Below are 20,563 nucleotides of genomic sequence, written 5' to 3'. Positions count from 1 at the left end.
AACTGTGGTAAGTCGAGGACTACCTGTACTTTATTACTTTTTTCCTTTTTTGGGGGGGGTCATCAAGTTTTTGACACCTTGCTAGGTGACTGGTGGTACTCGGATGTTGCCATATCCTAAAAGTGGCACAATGGGTGAAAAGGTTGAAAAGCCCTGTTTTAAGCTACCCTTCCAAGCAAATCACATTTCTAGATAGGCAAACTGAGTCTGAACAGACATCCACATTGTAAGACCTGTATTTTGGCATCAAGGCATAGAGACAGTCCCCCAATTCCTTCTTCTCTTGGAAAGAAAAAGGTTATTTTAAAATGACAAGCAAAAACTGCTGAAACAAGTGAGAAAAGTGGGATTTAGCATCTACCCACAGCCTCAGCATTAACTGTTGTTTTTCAAGGGAAAAACAAAGTCCAGTTGCATTATGGAAATCACCTTTGGGAGTATAAGTTCAATTGGTTTAAGATTTTGACACATAAACTTTTTCATAAGAGTTATTTATTCCTTTTCAAAGGAAGGATCAATAGACATGCCTTTATTTCCTTTCTTTTTTTCCCAAATGGATTCAATAGACATTCATTGTATAGTAGTGATATTTTAACTATACATATCTTTTGAAGAAATAGGAAAGAACAGTCCCCATTACTTGTAGAAAGATTTAATTTTCATCACATTTTTTTCTTAAGATTCTAAAGAGACATACAAAGCTTATTGCCAAGGTCTAGACCAGGGGTTCTCAACCTTGGCAACTTTAAGACTTGTGGACTTCAACTCCCAGAATTCCTCAGCCAGCAAAGCTGGGAGTTGAAGTCCACAAGTCTTAAAGTTGCCAAGGTTGAGAAACCCTGGTCTAGATAATGATTATATACCATATAAGAATTAACAACAGTAGAAAACTCTACTTTTCTAAAAAAAAAAAAAAAAGTACAAATTCAGGTCAATAATTTATCCATTGGAGCATGAAGAATTTAAAGGCAACAATTAAGAAATCTAAGCAAAAGCTGACAATCCAACTGAAATGTTTTCTGGGATGACCTTTGCTGCTATTACTTAGTCTCATAAGATAGCTTCATTAGATTGATTCTGCACTATTAAAGTGCCTTTTAATTTATATCTCATACACCAGAGAGTCCCGATCTATTTTAATCTGTTTGGTTTGATGGACACATTTGAAATTTGCAGAACATACTTCCAGTGTTCTTCTGGGGTAGCTTGCCCATTCACAAAATGGCAGCTACATGGAATCAGCCATAACATCTAGACCATCAGCCCACAGTAGTCTCCTTCCTACTTCTGCTTATTTTTATTCTTTTACTACTAGATTAGAGGGGGAGAACTATAGCTCCTTTATGATTTGTGGACTTCAATTCCCAGAATTTTCACTGGCTCAGGAGTTCTGGGAGTTGAAGTCCACAGATCATAAAAAGGGCCATAGTTCCCCACCCCTGGGCTAGATGAACATGGTTCCATACAACGCAATGACCTGGATTTACCATCATTTTTATATTCTAAAAGTATTTCTGAAAGAAATGAATAGAAACTAATCAAGGAGAGCAGCAACCTAAAATTTAGGACAAATTTCCTGACAGAACAATTAATCAGTAGAACAACCTGCCTCCAGAAACACTGGAAGTTTTTAAGAAGAGATGGGACAACTATTTGTCTGAAAAGATATACGGTTTCCTGCCTGAGCAGGTGGTTGGTCTAGAAGACTTCCAAGGTCCCTTTCAACTATTCTATTCTATTCTATTCTATTCTATTCTATTCTATTCTATTCCATTCCATTCCATTCCATTCTATTCTATTCTATTATTCTATTCTATTCTAAATGCATAGTGGTATTTTGGGCAATGAAGGTAATGCTAGAGATTATCACTTCCAGTTACTGAATGTGCCAGAGAAGGGAGGTAGAACAATACGAAACAGGTACTTCACTTCTCAGAACAGTTTCATGTAGATGCTTTCTTCAAGACTTAAAACTTCTCTATAAATGATACATTCTCTCATTTGGGTTGTTGTTGTTTTTCTACACGCATGCAAACATTCACTATTCTAGCTACTAATCTCAACATCTGGAATTAACATCTCCAGATTTCTAAGTGGGTTTCTATGGGCCCTGTGACTTGACTCAGATTATTTTCATGGGAACTTAATAAGACCTTTTCATCAGCTTCAATTGGATTCCCTGCTGAGAAAGGTTTATCAGGTTTATTTGTTGATGGCCTCTGGCGAGCAGCAAAAAGTTCTATTTAAAAAGGCATTTCTTATGCCAGTTATTTTTTTGTTTGTTTGCTGTTTGGAACCTATAATTTAATTATGCTTTGATCTAGTTTGCATAATTTCTTTAAAAAAATGTCCTTCTTCTATTGACTTGCATTTTATAGTTAACATTGCTTATGTTTTTTCCTACATTACCACCATCAATAGAGACTTTTTTATTATGAAAATAGCATAAGGATGAAAGAAAGAAATATCAGATTTTGTGGAAATATTTGTAAAACTGGTCTATCACATCTAGCATTGGGACTAGTATAAGTAAAAGTATGTTTTATGTTTGATATTAGGAAATTTACTCAAACAGACACACGATGCAATTGTTATCATTTCTATAGGTATGCATTTTGATGACATTTTAATAAATAAACAAAGCTTATACCTCTGACCAAATTGATAAAAGTATGTTTGATGATACTGGGAAAATGGAACATGTCCAGACATAGATTGGCATCGATAGCTAGCCTTCAAAGTACTTCAGAGCTGATGATTTGCCACTTGCAAATCTTCAGTTGTGAAGTACTTGGAATTCTAGCTATCAGTGCCAGTCTAGGTCTGGTCATGTTCCATTTTCCCAGTATCATCAAACCAATACAATCCTGAAACTAGTTGATGGCTTTTGTTGACTCTGCTAAGAATTGATCCAACAAGTCATAATATTTCTTCCAAGATTTGCCATTTGCAAATCTTGGAATAAACAGTATGACTTGTTGGATCAAATCTCAGCAGAGTCAATGAAAGCCATTCACTAATTTCAGGATTGTATTGCAATTTCCTTTGGGATTGAGAAAATCATTCTATGTCCCAACCATTGAAGCAGAGCCAAATCATTGTGCTTTTGCTTTTTTAACTGTATGTTATCAAAGTCAGGAAAGAAACTGTAGCCAATACAAAATCCTATGCTGAAAATCATATGTAAAAAGACTTGCTTCTCCTACAATACATTGTAATTAGACAGTGGGGAAAAAAAAGCAGGCCTGACTGAAAATATCTGTCCCTCATTTGGGTATGTGTGGGTATGTGTGCATATGTGTACTGTATACACATACAAACATCTACATACCCCCATTGATAAGAAATAGCATTTGGCTTCTGTCTTGGGATTTTACCAAGAAAGAAAAGAGTTAACGTATAAAACAATGTTTATAGGATGATAATATGGCTGGGTTAATGATGGCCTACAAATCCGCACATTGTTGAGAGTAATGCTTACTAGCTAGAGCTTGAACAATCATAATAAAGAGAAGTCTTTGATCCTCCTTGATGTTCCTATCCTTTTGCCAGAATCTTCCTAAGTGCAGAAAATGGATGAAAAAAGTGGAGAGTCCTTTTTTCCCCCAAAGATACTATAAGACTCTTGCATACTTGTACACTTACAATTCCACAGATGCTGCTGGGAGAAGGACACTTAAAATGATCCTGCATTGATCATGGAACTGGCTATGAATTATTTAGTTTAAAGACCTGAAATTCAGCCTAGTCAGGATCAATATTTCTTCACTTTCTCTGCCTGCATTGGGGCTGTTAGAGCCCAGAGTTCTTCGGAAAAGTTCAGATATGAACTTTGGGAACTCTGTATAAACCCCCACCTAAAAAAAGATTTGTTCCCAGAGAAGAGTCCAAGATGAATTGTTGGTTTCTCTGACTGACAAATGCATTCCAGTGCTAAAGGAGATCTGTCTCATGGATGAAGAAAGCCTGGTCAGATAGGGATCATGGAGGTCTTGACAGCACACCGACAGCTCCATTAGAGCATGTAATCTGTAGCTGCTAAAGCAACAATTGCAGGCACAAGAATGTAAGAGCCGTGCTGGAGGACCAAAGTATTTTGTTCCTATAGTGACCAGGAAAATAGAAACAGCAATACCACTTAGAGTTATATACCACTTCACAATGCTTTACAGCCCTGTCTAAACAGTTTATAAAGCCAGCATATTGCCCCTAACAATCTGAGTCCGCATTTTACCGACCTCGGAAGGATGGAAGGTTAAGTCAACCTTGAGCCAGTGAGACTCAAACTGCTGAACTGCTGGCAGCCGGCAGTCAGCAGAAGTAGCTGCAGTACTGCATTCTAACCACTGCACCACCTTGGCTCGCTCTGGAAAGCCCAAAGGAGAGATATGATGGCAGCAATGCCTTCCCAGTCATATTTCCAAACCACTCTAATTAAGAAGCATACATGAAATAATAAATATAATTTTAGTTTTACATAAATATTTGTATCCAACCCTTCTGTTGTATATGGACCATTCAGAGATATTGTGTATCCTTAAATTAGTTTTCCCAGTTTAAAACCATTCAGATTACTACCCAGGTCTGCATAAAAATTACGCATGGTTTGACAAAGTAGATGGAAACAATTTTTTGGGTCACATTCTAATAACTCTACCATTCACAGGCTTCCCTGCAGAGAATGTTGGAAGATTCAGGGCACACTAATGGAAGAACCTATTCACATGGCACATAGTTAAACTTTAGAATTTATTAGCATAAAATGTACAATTTTGACAGCTTTTAAAAGATATCCGATATCCGATATATTGTTTTAAAAAAAAGCCTGATATAAGATCTTTGTTATTTCATAATGTATCTCTTACATATCCTCTATATGGCACCTTAAATTACAGTTTCTTCTTCTCTGCCTTTTCAAAGGATAATAACCAGCTTATGAACTACTCTCAGCACAGAGTCATACTGATTTTGCTATCTGTTCACTAATATGAGAAGGAAATAGGCCAGTTAATTCCCCACAAAAAAAAAAAAAAATAGATGCACTCTTTTTACACCAAAGAAGCAGACACACAGCAAAGTTGCTCCTTCTCTTCTCTATATGTTATTTATTTATTTTTATATAATATTTTATTAGTTTTCTAATTTTACAATTAAACATTTAAAAACAATGTTGTGACTGGGTTAATCAATAATTCAATAACATACATAAATCTTTAGTACAAATCTCAAGTTACAACATCAGATATTTCCTCTCTTTTTCCCTTAATATCTACTATCTCATATTAGGCTAGTATAGTTCTTATTATTATCAGGTAAAACCACCTTTGTTACATTTATCAATAATTTTTAGCTTATACATATCTTAATTGTGTTTGCATTCAATCCTTATATACAATCAATGTCCTGTTATTACTTTTTTCCCAAGCTTTAATTTCCCATATGTTATTTACAATTTACATTTAAAAAATCATTAACTGTAAAAGAAATGATAATTGTAGAAAGCAAACTATAGCAATGAGATCTGCCACCAATGTAAGGGATGAAGTTGTTCCAGATACTCATCTCTCCTGTTTAACATTATATGAGGTCACCGGTAGAGGTCATCCGATGGCATGGATGAGGCATCATCAATATGCTGATGTTGTCAAGGGCTTGTCCCCATGTGTGGAGGTTGGGAGGGTCTGGATGTGGAAAAACAAACTCAGATTCCATCCTAGCAAGACTGAGTAGGTGGGCTACCTGATCACAGTGATTTTTCATCTTGTCCTGGATGGAGTAGCATTTCCCCATTTGGAACTGGTGTGAATTTTCGTTTTCCTGGACTTGATGAAAGAGCAAATGGCAGCTACAACCAAGAGAGCCTCCTCATCTTGTACACCAGTTGTGAGGAGGACCAGAATTAGACTTGGAAGATTCTGTTATTATAGTCTATCTCAATTAGTTATGTTTCTGTTCTTCTTGAAGAATGTATTTCCTGATCTGATCTGCCTCAATCTTTCAAATAGAACTGTGCCTCTCCTCCACTATCTTATATATCCAGGGATTTAGGAGACAGTCAGCCTGAGTGTCTTCTAATACTGTCTACCTTCTCAGGATTTAAAGAATGCTCCTGTTCTCTTCATTTTTGCAAAAAAAAATATATTAATATTTGCTTTGAGTCTGCCCTCCTGGTTCTCTATAGCCAGCTGAAGGCACCAATTATACACAGAAAGCCCTGAGAAAACATTGGAGAAACTGTGCAACAATAGTTATAGAAAAATATGATTTAAGCCTGGGAGAAAAAAGGAAAGTATTAAAAAAACTCAAACTGGTTCCATCCTAACTCCCTGTGGTATAAGAGAAAAGAAGGAGAAAATATACAGCCTAGTTTTTAAGATTCTGTTACCATCAATAAAGCAGTTTCTTGTGGAGTCTGTTGCTATGGAGTCATGCAGCCTTATGTAAATTTTATAGATTAAATAAATAAATAGATAACCACCATGAATAACAAACTCGGGTCAACGGCATTGATATAATCAGCTTAATTAATGAATATTTTGGATGAATATTTTCCATCAGTCTGTGATAAATGAACCGAGATATTATTCTAACTTCCTACAAATATTTCAGGTATGTTAGTGCTACTGAGATGATCTGACTAATTATGAAAATATAAATAAAAACAATCTCCCCATATAGCTACTTACACTTGAGTAAATGCCTAGCTAATGCTTTTGTCCTCTTTGTCGTAGTTTCAATGAGTCTTCAACCTGCTCTAGACATAGCAAGATTTGGTTCCAAAAATATTGTCCACACCAAATTGGGAAAGAACCTGGAAACCAACTGGTGACAAATGGTGTTAGATCAGAACCTGATGCATCAGGGTAAATCCAGGATAGTGTTAGATGTGAAACCAAAGTACTATTTCCTATAATACAGAAGTGATAGAAATCAACAAGAGTTTGAGATGACTTATTTATACATTTGCAGTTTACTGATTATTGATTCTATTTTACAGAAATTTGTAAAACAATGTGGACCAGTAAATATGGAGAGGAGGATGATTTTAATATCTTCCAGTTTTATTTCTTCTAACCTTCAACTTGGCCCATAAACTGATCCTTTTTTTTTATAATGTTATTTTATCACACTGCTGATTTTTTTTCTCTTCCTAGGCTACCTTCTTCACTCTTGGCTCGTGCTCCTTCCAAAATGTTCATAAGTTGTATTTATTTCATATATTTTTCCTATCTTTGTTTCATTTGCCCTGACCTGCCTGGCTTCTCTCTTTCCCTCCATCCTGCTGCGACGTAGCTCATTTCTTGATGTTTTCAATCCTGCAGGGAAATATGAAAAGGGAGAACAAGATGACTAAAAGACTGCTATATTTACAAAGGAATCAATCAATCAATCAGAATAAAGCTGGAAGGGACCTTGGAGGTCTTCTAGTCCAACCCCCTGCTCAAGCAGGAGACCCTATACCATTTCAGACAAGTGACTGTCCAGTCTCTTCTTAAAAATCTCCAGTGATGGAGCGCCCAGAACCTGTGACAGCAAGCTATTCCACTGGTTAATTGTCCTCACTGTTAGGAAGTTTCTCCTTAATTCCAGATTGCTTCTCTCCTTGATTACTTTCCATCTGTTGTTTCTTCTCCTGCCCTTTGGAAAAGAAGTTGACCCCTTCCTTTTTATGGCAATGCACATCTTCATTTTCATATTATCAGTGCTTTTTTCTAAAAAAAAAAAAAAAAAAGGTGCCGGAACTCACACACGTCATACAACCCGCCTTGCCTACCCTACAAGGTTCCATCCAAAAAAGGTGCCGGAATTCCGTTCTGGGTGTTCTATGAGAAAAAGAGCCCTGCATATTATTATTATTTTCTTCATCACAGTTGCAGAATAGATCTGAGGCTTCAGCCCCCCCCCCCAACCCTCAAAGGTTCCCTTTCTTAATTTGTCCAAACAGAGGGTATTTTGTTTTTAGTCAAAAGGACTTTTAAAGAGCCAGCTCCAGAACAGAAGACAAGCTGACAAAAATAAAATAATAATGAGGAACAGCCTAATTATTAAGTGATTGTTCCTCATTATCATTCCTCAAAGTTTAAGAACCAAACTAACTAAACCAAGCCAAAATAAGTAATATTCCTTCAGCTTGACTGACCATCAAAAGACGAGACCCATCTGGAAAAAGATATCTAATAAGAATAATTCCAACAACCAATAGCTCTGGTGGACATGTCCCTATTTCCTTCAGAATAAGACATCTTTATAGATAAAATCTCTGACCACAAAAGAGCATTATATGTTTATGTTTTCTTTAAAGTGTATCTATGTTAGGAGGCTGATCTATCTATATATGAGTTTAGCACATATATTACTGTTGTCAGGAAGAAACTGAATTATAATTTATTTTGTACTGGAGACAAGTAAGGGGAAATATTTTTGGAGAGTCAGGGAACATGTCTTAATTACAGAATTCATTCAGGAGTTGTGTTTCTTGTTGGTTAATTCATAGACTTTTACTAATACACTTCCATCAGAAGTCCTTCAGAGGAAAACAAAAGGGAACATAGAGCTAGTAATGAACAGAAGAGAGAGAGAGTAAGAGAAAAAAAGAGAGCAAGATACTGCAGACAATACCTCCTGATAATCTTCTGGATGCTTGGTCCAGATCCTCAGGGTGTTTACTCAGAAGACTGTATCTCAGGACAGGAACTGGGCAAACTGTTCCATCATTGCACAACTGCTTCTTCACTTGAAGGTCACATTACACTGTAACAGGCCAGGTGCCTATCTCTCTGAAAGCATCTGTAGTTTGAAATAAGCAAATAAAAAGCTTCAGAACTTGGCATCTTGAAGAACTTCTTTCATAAGACATAAAAGCAAAGCAAAAAAAAAAAAAAGTTCCAATATTTTTTTCATACCAAGACAGCACCTGGTGATTGTTAGGAAAGCAGAAATCAGACTGAGGAAACATGAAAGACATCGGTTGAGAAGCAAGATAAAAGATGCAAGTTATATAATAATTTAATCCAATCAGTTTTGTATGGCTTTACATTCTCTTTCTTTCTGCTTCTTTCCCTGCCCCCCCATCCCAGTCCCATTTCAGATTTAAAAGAATGAGGATAAAAGAAGTCTGGTACTGTGACGTATAGTCCAAGTGATTGAAATTCCATTCCATGCTCCTCTTGAGTTTCCCTTGTCAAACTAGGCATAAGCTTTTAAAGGGCAAATCCCCCATCTAGTTCTTAGTATTTTTGCTTCAGTTCTTCAGCTGCAAATACAGGTTTCTTTCACACAAGCGAGAGGTGAATATTAAAGGCTGCTTTCAGATATGATGAGAAGTAAACATAGGAGTTCATTAAGCAGTCGATATTTAACACTGCAGCAGACAACTTGGGAATGGGAGAAGTTCAAATCAGTTTAAGTAATCCAAAGGAGCTTGAAGTGATAGATTTAAAGCCATTTTGTATTTTATCATGTTACTGTTCACATTAGCTAATGATCATTTATTAGGGTATTAAACTTATACCCCACTGCAGTCTGATTATTGTTAGTGGCTTACAAAGTACACAGTGTAATGAGAGCTTAAACATCATGGTACAACAAAAACAATAATAATAACATCATAAAACCTCCAAGGAAGGTACAAGAACAACACATAAGAACAATTAAAACAAACAAGCAAATAAAAGATATGACAAGACTTAAGTTAAAGGAATGCCCTCCTTTTCTATAGTTTCCTAAAGGCCAGATGAAAAAAATGCAAGTACGATGTTCATAGCAAAGCACAGAAAAGCAGCTGTTTCTAATTTTGTTCTCTATCAGTCCCCCCATCTCCAAATATAAAAGGATGCAAGCTATAATATCTATAGCAGTGTTTCTCAACCTGTGGGTCAGGACCCCATTTTGGGTCGAATGACCATTTCACAGGGGTCGCCAAACAACACAGTCTGCCATTTTTTTCTCCTTTTCCTTAGCTGTGCTACTCCCTTTTATTCTATTGGCTTTTGAAAGCCAATAGAATAGACTCTCTTGAATAGAGTCTAATTCTATTGGCTTTCAAAAGCCAATAGGAATTGTCCAGGCTGTCTCTGCCCTGCTGAGCCCGCCAAAAGTTCCATTCTGCAAATGGTGCTGCACCAGTTGAGTAGTCCTCGACTTACGACCGGTTGAGTAGTCCTCAGCTTACGACCGGTTGGGGGTCACGGCATTAAAAAGGTTGAGAACCACTGATCTATAGGGTTGGGGCAGATGGAATCTAGGTAGTAAGCCATGAAGGAATTGATAGGTCAACATATGCCCCTTAAATTAAATTAAGAAACCAATCAGCAACTAGTGCAGAACCTGCAGAACGAGTGTATAAATCTCAATGCCAGAAGCTGGTAAGTATGTGGGCCATTGCATTGCTCTTGTCTTTAAGGACATTGCCTGTTAAAGGAAAAATCTTCATCAGGGTCCAATCCAAGCCGGGAATAAACAACATGGAGACTGCTTTAGAAAGAAGGTTGTAATTTATTGAAGAGGATTGCCAAACAGAAAGATGGTTCTGGAAAAACTAAGCACATGGAGCAGAGTGGTGGGCTTTTATACCTTCTGGGCTCTTGAGGTTGTTTCCTGTTCCTGTTTGAGGCTTCGTATTTCCTTTGTCATGTACTTTGACCTGAGTCTGAGTGTGCCCCTTTGGCATTGGTGGGTTAATCCTATTATGTCCTGTCATAGAATTTGGGTGGGGGTATGTAGCATTTAAGGTCTTTGTCTTCTTAATTTCTTCAGTTTCTAGCTGGAAGGCTCCAATCTTTCTTAAAGAATTATTGAATTTGCATTTCTAAAAGCTGCCCTCTGCCTAGGGGCTGGGGCTGATTTCTGGGGGCTGGTTTCTGTCTTTTTAAAGATCTTCTCCATTATTCATTTGGGGAAATATATTCTGCCTTTTTAATATTTCCCAAAATATTTCTTTTTCTGGATTCTTCCCACAGCCTGATAAAGTGCATTGCAGCGGTCCAATCAGGGAATGAGTAGTTGCAATTAGGTCCTCATACACCAGATGATTTTGCTATAGGCACAGCAATGAAAGCTGGGCAAAGTCACCTCAAGCCAAACTCCACCTGGTGTTCCAATAGGAGCCATGAGTCCAAAAAGACAGATGCGCTTTCATAGGTAATGCCTAGCTGTTTGAAGGTAGCACTGGCCGCTACATAAAATGGGATATACAAACAAAAACTCATCTCATTGTTTGATTAACCATCCTTTAAGTAAAGATAGTTGGAGGAATTGCATTATATTCAGAGCCAGAGACATACAGTATTTTATTTATTGGGTGCTCCCATGAGATTCAAACAATAGTTGATTTGTGACGGGAGCTCATGCACTAATGTACAATTGCTATCTTATCATTATATCTGAGGACATAATAACAAACATCTCATTAGCTTAAAAAAAGGATTCTATATTTATTCACACAGTTCGTCATAACTCCTAATGATTGCTTTGCAGTGACAGTTCTGCAATCGCACACAGTTGATGGAATCAATAATAGCAATAGCATTTAGATTTATATACCACTTCACAATGCTTTACAGCCCTTTCTAAGCAGTTTACAGAGCTAGAATATTACCCTCAACAATCTGGGTCCTCATTTTTACCGACCTCGGAAGGATGGAAGGCTGAATCAACCTTGAGCCAGTGAGAATTGAACTGCTGGCAGCCAGCAATCAGCAGAAATAGCCTGCAGTACTGAATTCTAACCACTGTGCCACCAGGGCTCAAGTTTACTACTATTTACAATTTATTTTATTTTATTTACTATTAGAGGGGAGTCTTTCACCCTGTTTCAGCTGAGGCTACATCAAATTCCATTCAAAAATATTGGAAGAAATGGCATAATTTGGAAAATGACACATTTCTTGAATCTTGACATGTATACCCAGATTTAATTATAGACAATTATTCCAGCTTAAAAATAGCTACTTAACTGATATTGCCAAACTAAAACAAAAATATCATTCATAATATAGAGAGCTTGAGTAACCACTTATTTTTGAATGAAATACTATATAAGTTAGCTTGTGCCAACAATGTCTTGCACTGGACAAACAGACTAGTCCCTACCCCAAAGGAGTAATCTGATATAAAAAAATAATGGAGAATGTTTCAGTTTCTCAGAATTCTCTCTTGCTAGTATTTTTGAACAAAAGAGCTTCATAGAAAGGTTTTGATAGAAGAGGGTATTTGTAGCTCAGACATTTCATTATCAAACTAGGTAACATCATCAGTGCTTTGAGAATGGATTCAGTATTAATAAAGTAAATACTAAGCAGATATTATATTTTATTTCTATTTCACTTAATGTGTATAACTACCCATTTTAACCATGTATATCTAATATATTTTTGTTATTTTGTTTCTTTTTATAATTATTGTATCTTCTTTTTGTGTGTGCATATTAAAGCAAAACTAAAAAAAAGTGGATACAAAGAGAGAGTAAAATAAGGTGGATGTATATGGACATATTTCAGCTAATGTGAGATGAGCCCCAGTCTACAAAATCTTATGCAGTATAAATTTTATTGTCTTTGCTGCCACAGAATAATATTAAAAATTTAAGAAATATTTCTGAATATAATGTTATGGTTTAAATTCAGTAAACATACTGTAACAAATGCACTGAAAGATCTTTTTTTTTTCTAAAAGTTCACTAAATAATCTCACGTTAGCAATTGTCCACCTTATTCTGTTCTGGTGCTGACAATATATAACAGAATAACAGAGTTGTAAGGGACTTGGAGGTCTTCCAGTCCAACCCCCCTGCTCAAGCAGGAAACCCTATAACAGTGGTTCTCAACCTTTTTAATGCCGCGACCCCAACCGGTCGTAAGTCAAGGACTACTCAACCGGTCATAAGTCGAAGACTACTCAACCGGTCATAAGTCAAGGACTTTTCCTGCCCGGGAGCGTCGCACATACGTGGTGCCGCCCCCTGCGCCAGCCGAGGCGTAGCTGGCAAGCGGCAGAGATGGCGCAGGCCAACCACCGGCTGGGCCACCAGCTGGCCCAGCCCAAGGGAGGTAAGCACCCGCCAGGCCCCACGCGCGCCAGCAACCCTCCCTGCGCCCGCCGGCCTCCCACCTCCCACCCCTGGCCCTCTTTTACTTACATTTTTAGTAGTTGCTCAGCAGGGAGGTGTGGAAACTTCCAGACAGCTCGCCTTCGCTGCAGACAACTTGCAGCACCGTTTGCAGAATGGGACTTTTGGCGGGCTCAGCAGGGCAGAGACAGCCTGGACAATTCCTATTGGCTTTTGAAAGCCAATAGAATTAGACTATTCAAGAGAGTCTATTCTATTGGCTTTCAAAAGCCAATAGAATAAAAGGGAGTAGCAGAGCTAAGGAAAAGGGGGAAAAATGGTGGACTGCATTGTTTAGCGACCCCCGTGAAATGGTCCTTCGACCCCAAATGGGGTCCTGACCCACAGGTTGAGAACCACTGCCCTATAACATTTCAGACAAATGGCTGCCCAAATTCTTCTTAAAAACCTCCAGTGTTGGAGCACCCACAACTTCTGGAGGCAAGTCATTCCACTGATTAATTGTTCTAACTGTTAGGAAATTTCTCCGTAGTTCTAGGTGGTTCTCTCCTTGATTAGTTTCCATCCATTGCTTCTTCTCCTGCCCTCAGCTGCTTTGGAGAATAGCTTGACCCCTCATCTTTGTGGCAGCCCCTCAAATATTCAAGCACTGCAATCATGTTTCCTCTAGTCCTTCTTTTCACTAGATTAGACAAACCCAATTCCTGCAACCACTCTTTGCATGTTTTAGCCTCTAGTACCCTACTTTTAATTAATGTGATGTAGCAAAGTGGTGAGATCTCATACATACACATAACAGAGGGATTTACTTTCTGCTAATTAGTACATAATTAGAATGTAGTATGAGAGTACAGTTGCGGGCTGGGAAAAAAAGAATGGTCCTCTTTTTTTATATTTCTCCTTAAGTTTAAGTGCTATATTATATCTAACAAAATGAAATTTAGTGGTAAAAAAAGTAAGGTTCTACATTTAGGCAAGAAAAACCAAATGTACAGGTATAGTATATATGGCACCTTGCTCAATATGTAATAGTAGTAAAGTTGGAAGGGACCTTGGAGGTCATCTAGTCCAACCCCCTGCTCGGGCAGGAAACCCTACACCATTTCTATGAGAGGGATCTCGGAGTCCTAGTGGACAATCACTTAAATATGAGCCAGCAGTGTGCTACAGCCAACACAGTTCTAGGCTGCATTAACAGAGGGATAGAATCAAGATACCTGAAGTGTTAATACCACTTTACAATGCCTTGGTAAGGATACACTTGGAATACTACATCCAGGGGTGGGATTCAGCCAGTTTGCACCACTTCGGCAGAACCGGTAGCTAATTTTTTGTTGCCCAGTCCCAAAATGGACTTCCGGAAGTGGCATCCAAACAGACAACAGGTTGTTCACATATTTGAATCCCACCACTGACTACATCCAGTTTTGGTCACCATGATATAAAAAAGATGTTGAGACTCTAGAAAGAGTAGAGAAGAACAACAAAGATGATTAGGGGACTGGAGGGTAAAAAATATAAGGAACGGTTGTTGGAATTGGGTATGTCTAGTTTAATGAAGAGAAGGACTAGGGGTGACATGATAGCAGTGTTCCAATATCTCAGGGGTTGCCACAAAGAAGAGGGAGTCAAGCTATTCTCCAAAGCATCTGAATGCAATGGATGGAAACTAACCAAGGAGAGAAGCAACCTAGAACTAAGGAGAAATTTCCTGACAGTTAGAACAATTAATCAATGGAACAACCTGCTTCCAGAAGTTGTGAATGCTCCAACACTGGAAGTTTTTAAGAAGAGACTGGACAGCCATTTGTCTGAAATGGTATAGGGTTTCCTGCCTGAGCAGAGGGTTGGACTAGATGACCTCCAAGGTCCCTTCCAATTCTATTATTATTGTTGTTGTTGTTGTTATTGTTATTGTTGTTATTGTTATTGTTAGTAGTAGTAGTGGTGGTGGTGGTGGTGGTGGTGGTAGTAGTAGTATATTTAGTTAGTTTAGTTTAGTTTAGTTATGAGACTTATATACCGCTTTAAGTGCAAGCACTCTCTAAGCGGTGTACACCAGTAAGCAATGTATATATATATTTACATTGCCCCCAACAATCTGGGTCCTCATTTTACCTACCCCGGAAGGATGGAAGGCTGAGTCAACCTTGAGCCGGTGAGATTTGAACAGCTGACCTGCTGAACACAGTCAGCTAAAGTGGCCTGCAGTACTGCACTCTAACTGCTGCGCCATCTCGGCTCTATCACATATTTAATGGATACCATAAAGATTATTGAAATTATGCTATAAAGTAATTCATAAAAACAAGGAACCAAGTTAGGGAGGACAGTTTGCCTCCAGGCCAAGGCTCTTCCTACAAGTGAATCATCAAAACCTTCCCAGAAATATGGATTCTGTAATGTTTTCATTACTCCATAATGTTTCGTGGATTATTATCTAGTTCAGAGGTTCCTAATCTTTTGGATACCAGGGACTGGTTCTGAGGACAGAGGTTTTTCTGCGGACTTGAGGGTGCATGATTTTGTGTGCTGCCCACATCCCGCAGATGGGGCTTTATTTGTTTGTGTGGCCCGGTTGCTGGCATGCCGCGGCCCGGTACTGGTCCATGGACCGGGGGTTGGAGAACCTTGATCTAGTTCATCAGATGCAAATATCTAATAAAGTGGATGTACTCAGCACAGTTCCATACACTCTAATAAGCTACTTTAAGGTTTATTAGGTTATAAGACTCTTGACTGATTTTATTTCAGCAGATTAAAATCACCACCTCTTTGAAAAATGGAAACAGCAATGACTTGTCCTGGCCTCTAGGGGTTTACTCTGACTTGTTATCCCATCTGGTCATGTTACTGATGAACTATGATCACAGTCGTATTATGTACCTTCTGCCAGATGGGAAGCAGGCTGTGGAAATCTATTCTTGGTACTGCCTGTGGGGCAGCATGTTGTTTACACCAGCTATATGTGATTTCTATTTCCTCTGAGAAATAGCTAATAAAGGCTAGCTAAGTAGGCAAGGGGTTGTTATGTAGATAAAAGCACAAAAGGATAATGGATTTCCCTAATATTTATACAGAGAATTTCATGGTAGCAAGCATAGGTTTCTAGTGTCTTAACTATGGACAGATAATAATTAACTAAAATCAAAGGAAATGCTGGCAACAAGTGGAAATAGCAAAGGAAAAGGGGAAAAAAGACATTGCAGCTGATCAATAGCTGTTATACAGACTATTTTCTATCAATGTTTGTTGAAGGGTGAACTTATAAATGCTGCAGTTCGTTTCTTTACAATATCAGTCATGAATAAGGAAACATAAGGAAAAACTCAGAAATTCTATTGTATAAACTAGTTGTGGTTAGTTGCAAAGTCGTGTCCAACCCATCGCGACCCCATGAACAACGTTCCTCCAGGCCTTCCTATCCTCTGCCATCTTCTGGAGTCCATTTAAGTTCACTCCTACTGCTTCAGTGACTCCATCCAGCCACCTCATTCTCTGTCGTCCCCTTCTTCTGTTGCCCCCCATCTTTCCCAGTATTAGGCCCTTCTCCAGTGAGTTCTTCCTTCTCATTAGGTGGCTAAAGTATTTGAGTTTCAACTCAGGATATAATTTTCATTGAATTTAATATTCCAATAATTTTTATTAGTTTATCAAAATATAAAATACAAAGAAAGATTCAAAAAGTAATAGAAAACTAGAAAAAGGGGGAGGGAAAAGGAAAAAAGAAAAGAAAAGAGAAAGGCACCAACATTCGCTCTCTTTAGCACAGGAGAAGATAACAACATTACAGTCACAACTTTTTGCTTTTACAAATAGTATGTACAAACCATTTCTATAACAATAAATCTATCTAATTAACAAAAACAAAATCAAGTTTTCATTTTCTTTTTCATTGCAAGCACAAAATCTGGAAACAGTTTCAAAACAGAAGCTAACTTAAATGTATTCTCATATTTGCTTCTCATCGCTCTGGGGAATAATATATACCTCTATTGACTCATTAATTTTTATTGTCATTGAATTTAATATTACCCATGTATTCATATACCCGTAGATTTGCAGACTCAGTGTCAGGCCCCATATACAATTAATTATATAAATTACATTAAATGTTTTATTTGGTTTGATTGCCATTTTCTTTTAAATACTTTTTTTCTCATTTGTCACCTTTGAACATTCATAGGTACTGTAACATTCTGAAAAAAATGTTAATTACTAAAACATTGTGTTTGGTGTATGGGTCTCCACCCCTCCATATCTCTCTCTCTCTCTCTCTCTCTCTCACACACACACACACACACACACACACATCCAATTAAATGGATATTATCTGATTAATCCCAATTGATCTCAAGTGTCTCATTAAATAAATGTATTCCAGGCCAACAAAGCAGCTGTTATGTCCATAACCCTCCTTTACTGGATTACACTAAGCAAATTCTTGCCTAAATTCTGCAGATGACAATAAATACTAGCCATCTCTCAGTGAGGTATCTTTTAAGCAAATTTCATTAGAAATGAAAGTCGTATTGATTAATATAACTATCCAAAGGCAATATTCAAAATTTCATATTTTCAATCCCTAAATTAAAGGGATATTTGGAATGACCTGTTTTAAAAAAATTCTGCAGCTTCATATTAGAGCAAGTGTGTGCATGCACATATAAATACATGTATGAATGTGTGCATGATACACAGAACCGTGCACGTGAGCAATGCCTGACTGAATATGTAGTTTCTTGTTATTCTTAAGACTTTCCTATGATTTTTTTTTCTTATTTGGGAAGAGTAAAGCAATAGGCAGAACCTTATAATTCAAAGTGAAATGACCATTACTAAACAGGAGGTCGAAACACATTCAGTGTTTCTGCAGCTTTAAAATCACAGCTTTTGTTAACACTGGCTTCCGCATTGCAGGTAATAGCTGTAACTTTATTTTCTTGTGAGTTATCAGTTAACAAAGTTGCAGATTGTGTTCTTTAATTTGTAATAAATAACTAAATACAACAATGAAACATAATTGTTAATTTCTTCCATCTTTCTAAAGCATTGCACCAAGTTTTCATGTTGTAAAACCTTATACTCGGAAAAATCCTAGAGGCCACTGAGCTAGTGAATTCTAGAATGAAAGACTTACGTGCCATTTTAAAGCTACAAAACGCAGCTTCAAACTCATTAGATGAATCTACATCCCAAAAAGCAATAGAAGAAGAAGGAATTAATAACAAAGAGGATTTTAAAGAATGCCAGCTACAATCTACTCAGAACTCCGACACCCAAACTTTGACTTCACTTAAAGACTTTACAACTACAACAACAGAAACTCAACAAAGTAATGCTAAGATGGAACGTGCAGAGGATTTACATACACAATATACTGAGATTCTAGACAACCCAGATGATCCAAAAACAACTACAACACTGAACATGACCTTTCATCTAAACCACCTGAAACCAAAAGAAGAACATATGATAAATGCATTAACTCAAATATCGAGACCTAAACCATTTGGCCAACAATTCAATGATTGTGAAGGGACTGGCTTCCTTGATAGGCTGATGATTGGATGGTCTCCCCTGATTCAAATGATATATGCAGGAATGAAGGGAAAGCCACTTGAGGATCTAAAAGCTTTTTTATGGAAGCTGGCTTGGCACAAAAGGAAGGCCAGAGTTAGATTTAAAATGGTTTTCTTTATGTGATATTTAATGGAAGAGCTTTAAATTCTTCGTAATGAGATAAGAAGATTTTAAAAGATGTTATTTAATTTAACATTTAAGATTTATATCTATAAGGGAAATAAATTAGTTAGTCAAATAATTGTTTTGAATTATAAATGAAAGATGGATTTAGAGGATAAAGGTTATATTATGAGTAAGCGATGATATTAGAATAAGAATTAGAATATGACTGTGAAATAAACTAAGAATCTACTGGAATAAATAATAAGTGTATTTTAGACATGATATTATTTTGCATGAACTAAGGGAACCATGGGTTATCCGAAACTTAAACATTATTGGACACTAAGCCAACTGGAATATTGTAATTGAAACTAGACAAAAGTCAAAAACAGGATCTGGAGACATATAATTTAAAAGTTGTTTATAAATGTTTTAAATGATTGAGTTATAACTAGCAATTTATTAATTTTAATTTGGTATAATAACTAAGGGAAACAGAGCGGAAATCTTTGATGATATAAACTGATATATGTATGGATAAGCATGTTATTGGACTATGTATTACCCAACCACCATGTTGCTTCCTTAAATACCTGAAGTCTTGTAAAAAGGGAAAATTAATAAAACTTGTTTAAAAAAAGATGTGTCAGAAAGCTGCTGCTGCTGTTGTTGTTGTTGTTGTTGTTATTATTATTATTATTATTATTATTATTATTATTATTATTATTATTTCTTTTAGCTAGACGTCTGGAGCAATGCAAAAGCAATCCTATGAACAGTGATCATATTTATATGTTGCTCATATGATGTAATATTAAACTGCCATACCACTGACTAACAACCATAAGATCAACTAACAAGGTCACAAATCAGATCTCTATATATACTATAGGATGCAAATTTGCACTGTATGTTCAATAAGCACTTTTTTAAAAACAAAATTGTCTTTTATATTGCTGATCATTTCCTCTGAGTGCCACATTTTATAGCATCAAAAGAACAGAAAAACCCTTATTTGACTACACTGCCTAATTGAGTCTTCCAGATGCTTTTATTGCCTTCATAATCAATCATTATAATTTGCTATTTTGTGAAACCTGTGCTTTTAATAATCTCATCTGCCATTTACAGAACCTTCTGTTCATTCATTTCCTCTAACTTGAAACAGGTTAAATAATCTAAACCTCAGGTTCTTGCATATCAAAATTATTTCTGCATTAACTTCCTCCTGAATGAGTTATTTGAATATTACTAAGAGGGCTATATACCCCATTAAAGAGTGCAAAGTTCATTAAACTAAATAGGATTTATTTCTGAATAGACATTTATTGGTTTTACACATAAGTAAGAGATCATATGGGGATATGACCTCATATAGATCATAATGTTTGATTTATTATAAATTAATCACGTGTATAACCTCATAAAAATGGCTAGCTAGTGTGAACAATGCAACATCTAAAACAAGGACTCACAAACAAGATAATGGCTAGTTCTAAGATTTTTATTTTAACAAATCAATTCCCATCCCATTTCTGAATAACTATAATCTTCTTACATTAATTTTCCCAATCTCACCAATATAAAGGCAGCATCAATTCTTAAGACATCCAATACTTCCAGATTGTATTATATGTATCTAAACAGACAGATCAACAATCAAAATTCAGTAATTTTAAGATCTGTGGATTTCAATTTCAAGAATTTTGGGTTTTGAAGTCATATATCTTGGTTACTGAGGCTGAGAAACACTGAAATAGATAGATAGATAGATAGATAGATAGATAGATAGATAGATAGATAGATAGA

General features: G+C 36.8%; 1 long non-coding RNA gene across 3 annotated transcripts in view; it reads right to left on the bottom strand.

The window, feature by feature from the left end:
* Positions 1 to 5,356: 5,356 nt before the first annotated feature.
* The window catches only part of LOC120308904, a 45,427-nt gene continuing 30,220 nt past the window's right edge, over positions 5,357 to 20,563 (bottom strand). The window contains exons 1-4 of one of the 3 annotated variants that reach the window (XR_005556954.1): positions 8,904 to 9,043; positions 8,620 to 8,787; positions 7,564 to 7,712; positions 5,357 to 7,316 (exon numbers count right to left, since the gene is read on the bottom strand). This is a non-coding gene — a long non-coding RNA (uncharacterized LOC120308904). Of the gene's footprint in view, positions 7,317 to 7,563; positions 7,713 to 8,619; positions 8,788 to 8,903; positions 9,044 to 20,563 lie in introns of those variants that run through there. The other 2 variants (XR_005556952.1, XR_005556953.1) reach the window with 2 other exon arrangements.

The sequence above is a fragment of the Crotalus tigris genome, unplaced genomic scaffold (genome assembly GCF_016545835.1).
Source record: "Crotalus tigris isolate CLP2741 ecotype Arizona unplaced genomic scaffold, ASM1654583v1 scf7180000017961.1242950, whole genome shotgun sequence".
NCBI classification, from domain to species: Eukaryota; Metazoa; Chordata; class Lepidosauria; order Squamata; family Viperidae; genus Crotalus; species Crotalus tigris.
The sequence above is the reverse complement of the archived record's forward strand: the minus strand, read 5'-3'. Positions and strand labels throughout refer to the sequence as shown.